Below are 3,949 nucleotides of genomic sequence, written 5' to 3'. Positions count from 1 at the left end.
TCGTTGGTCCACTGAATGCTTACATCTGCAGGCAGGTCCTCAAACCACAAGTTTAGGTTTACCATGCACCATTTCAGCTTCCTTTTTCCTTGGTCCTGAGCCATAGCCGCTGGTCTTTCGCACGTCATCCGCCACTCCTCGCTGCTGCCATCGCCAGCAAGTGCGGCGGCGGCGGGGCCTGTTATCTAAGTCGCGGCCGTGGGGGCGTGTTCTCATGTGCGTCCTGACCACAACAAGCGATATTAGTGGCGCTCGTCACAAGCGGGTTGTCCGTGACACGACTCTTTGTTCCTCGCGAGTTTTGCTGCCATGGCTAGCTCAAATATGGAGGGAGCCATAGATCCCTCCGAAGCGGCGGCTCCTTGTCTGCATTGGATCCAGGGTGTGGCGACCTACTTCTTGCGGTGGCATTTGTTGGTTGTTGTTCGGCGCTGCTCCACGGCGGCCTTCGGGCACGACAAATCACTACATGGCGGCAGCCCCATGGCTGCGTGGTGTAGCTCACGAATCGAGGGCATGGCAAATTTAGTGCGCCAGGTAGGCCCACCAAAGATTCTTCGTGGCGGTATCCTCTCTCCTTATTCGGTGGGTGTTGTCAGCGACTCTCACTCTGGCCAGTTTGCCTTCGGCGATGAAATGCAATCTCTATGAGACGCAGAGGGTATGGTTGCGCAGCGGTGGTAATGGGATTGCTAGTCTGACGTATGTAGCTGCTGGGATAGCGGAAAAGTGATGGTAACAAAACATGACATTGATTTGGTGGTGCTTCTCGAGTAACGAGTCTCAAGCTCCCAGGTGAAAATCCTATGTTTGTGCCAAGTTGGTACTGTCAGGCAATGATGACGTTTTTGCGTTGCTACTATGTTGAAGGCGTTGGTTGGATATGCTCGAACTTGTTCTTTTGGGTGAAATCTTAAATTCTGGCCTCTGGCAGTTGGATCCGGTGAAGGTAGCGCTTGAGTGCCATTTCCTTCAGGAAGGCGTTGCTATTCAAAAACCTCGTTGTCCTTGTGGTATCAAGGTAATATTTGAATAGTTGCCGGGTTTTTTTATGTGAATAGATGCCGGGTGTGTGCTCATTTTATTTTGTACCCACTTGGTGCTTCATTTTGAGTTAATAAAATCCATCCTTTATCAAAAGAAGACATGTTGTTCATGTTGGTTTGCATGCTCTACAAGGTAATGTTTGAATGTGTCTGCCAAATTTTGGCATGCATTCTGAGAAATGCAAAGACAGAGAACTATTGAATGTAAAGAAACCTCTAGTGCTAGCAATTGCAGGTCAGATTGCACTTGAATACCAGTGTCATTCAACTCGGCACCTGTGGGAAGCATGGCTGTGGGAAATGCCCGTTAAGAGTTAAACAACCATATCTACTTGTACTGTTGTACGTTACAGCGTGCTGGTGTGTGCTAAACCACCATATCGACCTGGTTTGCTCCATGCTAGCAACTAAGCCGGCGAGAGAAGGAGGTTCAGCTAGCTTGCAGTGACTTGGATTCTAGATTCTTGGGGGAGTGGAGCCAGCTTTCCTATATACACTTCGCAGGAAAGTACTCAGACTGCTTGTGCCTGAACCCTGGACGCCGCCGCTGGCACATGGTGGTAACTTGGTAGATCGCCGGTGACAACTTCCTTCAGCTGGAAACAAAACTCTTGAGGCTAGTCGAGGTGCCATAGTGGAAAGAGTAACCGAACCAGTGGTCGTGATGTGCTTGATGAAAAACCGATAGCATGATTTTCATAGCGTGAGCGTGTCTGGATGTTGTCCAAGAAGTTCCCAATGTTGGAATTGATCTCGGCTAACAACCGAGAGAAAAGTTGGGGTATGGCCCACCATACCTCTCTCACGCACGCACTGTGATCGGGGGTGCAAACAACCTATTGGTTTCGGTCCCTGTTCCCTAGCCCCACGTATAAAAGAGAGGTACTTCCTCTCCTGTATGGGTGATCCATCACATACAGATAAGTTTTACCATGACCTCAACTACCGATCCTAAAAAGGGGGAGCTAAGGGGATCAGAAGGCCGTTTCCACCTCTGGCCGCCGCAAGGCTGTGCCGGCGGCTTCCTGCTGCCACCGGCGAAGCTCCTGGATGAGCTGCTGCCTCTCCACGACTACATCACCGCGGTGCCACTGCTGTTGCTCATCCTCGCCACTGGAGTTCATGGGCTATGTTGTGCCTGCAACGAGAAAGCCTGTAAGATCTCACGAACCTCTCTGTTAATCATATGTGGGTGATCTAATGCTAGGCAAATGATCCTATTACAATAATCTTAAAGTATTATTTATAACATTGGTATCATGAGCAAGCTAATGCCTAGATTAGATCCCTAATCAAGTTCAATGAGAATCTGTTTAAGGTGATAATTATAATTAAGTCCTAATGATCTCGGGTTATGGTTAATGGTTATTGTCTATAGATTAATGCCCTCTGTTGAGTAAATGATTTGTGTTTAGGGCTAATTGCTTTTGATTAAGGCTGGATTCGCTGGTTACTGCTGATTGAATAATGATGTTGCTTAATCTTCTCTGTTAAGAGTGATTATACCACGCTTCCGCATTATGTTGATGTGTAACCACCACTGTTAACCCTTGTTTAGCAATAAGCAGGGGAATTGCATGATTAAAGAAACCCCTTTTTCCCCAAATTCAGGCAAAATCCCTAACCCTAGAAAACTTCGAAATTTTGAAACCCTATAAGTGATATTTTCCCCAAATCGGAGCCCAAATGTTGAAAATGGCGAAAAGAAGAATCCGGGCTCACCTAAGAAGCCACGCGGTGCTATCCTTTTCTGGATCCCGACGCCGCCGTCTCTCGGGACGACGCGCGGGAAGATTGTGGCCGCAGCTGCTGTGCTCATGGACACGCGCGTCGGCCGGCCTCTGTGCCTTGCACGTTGACGCCACCGTCGCTGCGGAATGCTTGCGTTGGCAGCCGCCGACGAGATGCCTCCCGCATCCCAGGCGCTGAAGGACTCCGGGTCTCGCCATGAGCTCGACATGGCTGGCGCCGTTCGGCGGAGGAGCGCACAGCCTTGAGCCAGACACGCTGCTCCGACGAACGGAGCTGCCACACCGCCATGGCCGGAGTACCTCGGATCGCAGTTTTGGTCGCCTCTGTGTCGCTGCTCCGTGAAAATCGGGGGAGATGAGGGGAGATGCCGCTAGGGTTTTGACCTCTTGCTCTGGCCCGGGAGGATCGGGGCCGTCGGCTTGATCCAACGGCTGAGGCCGTTGCGCAGCTCCGAACGGGCCTTCGGGCGCTTAAAACGCCGCTTCTGCAGCTGGGTTGCGGCCCAGCTTGTCTTATCCTGGCAGGAAACGTTTTTCCCCCTAATGTTATTGTCTTTTGAGCTGGGCCGAATGAATTAAGGGTAGCCGTGGGCTGTATTGGGCCAACAAATTTATGTTCTGCGCATATTTTCTTTTATTCAGTGCAATTCTGTAATTAAGATTATTCTAAGAAAGTCTGTTGCATTGTTATAGATAGAAAATTGCCAGAAAAATTAAGTTCTAAATTGTGTTTTAGTTTTCTTAGTACAATGGAACCAACGAGAAGTTTTGCTTAGAAAACTAATGCACAAATAATGTTTATGTAATTTCATGGCAATCCTTTAATGATGACTAAGATTTATTAATAAAAGTCCATGGATGGTTATAGGTCAAATTATGTTCTTTAGGCATTTTGTGCAGTTTTAGTGCATTCATTAAGTTTCAAATAACGTTTTTGCACTGATGAGTTTTAAAGTGCCTATAATTATGTTTAAATCTTCTAAATAAAATGGAACCAACGGGAAATTTTATTCTAGAAAATTTAATATAGCGTGAATGTTGATGTCATTTAAAGGCACATTTTATGGTCATCACTCTTCAAGTATTATTTCAATGATGAAATCTTAATGTTAAAATATTGAGCATTTTTTTCAGTCACTCATTTAAGTTTCT

The 3,949-nt window shown here is 47.4% G+C and overlaps 1 long non-coding RNA gene across 1 annotated transcript; it reads right to left on the bottom strand.

Annotated features, from left to right (window-relative positions):
- Positions 1–1,865: 1,865 nt before the first annotated feature.
- On the bottom strand, positions 1,866–3,516 carry LOC123166611 (uncharacterized). Its single transcript, XR_006483629.1, has 2 exons — positions 2,769–3,516; positions 1,866–2,184 (listed from the first exon to the last, which is right to left on the bottom strand). It is a non-coding gene; the product is annotated as an uncharacterized lncRNA (long non-coding RNA).
- Between the last annotated feature and the right edge of the window lie 433 nt (positions 3,517–3,949).

Source organism: Triticum aestivum, chromosome 7D (assembly GCF_018294505.1).
Source record: "Triticum aestivum cultivar Chinese Spring chromosome 7D, IWGSC CS RefSeq v2.1, whole genome shotgun sequence".
NCBI lineage: Eukaryota > Viridiplantae > Streptophyta > Magnoliopsida > Poales > Poaceae > Triticum > Triticum aestivum.
This window is presented reverse-complemented; position numbering and strand designations above follow the sequence as displayed.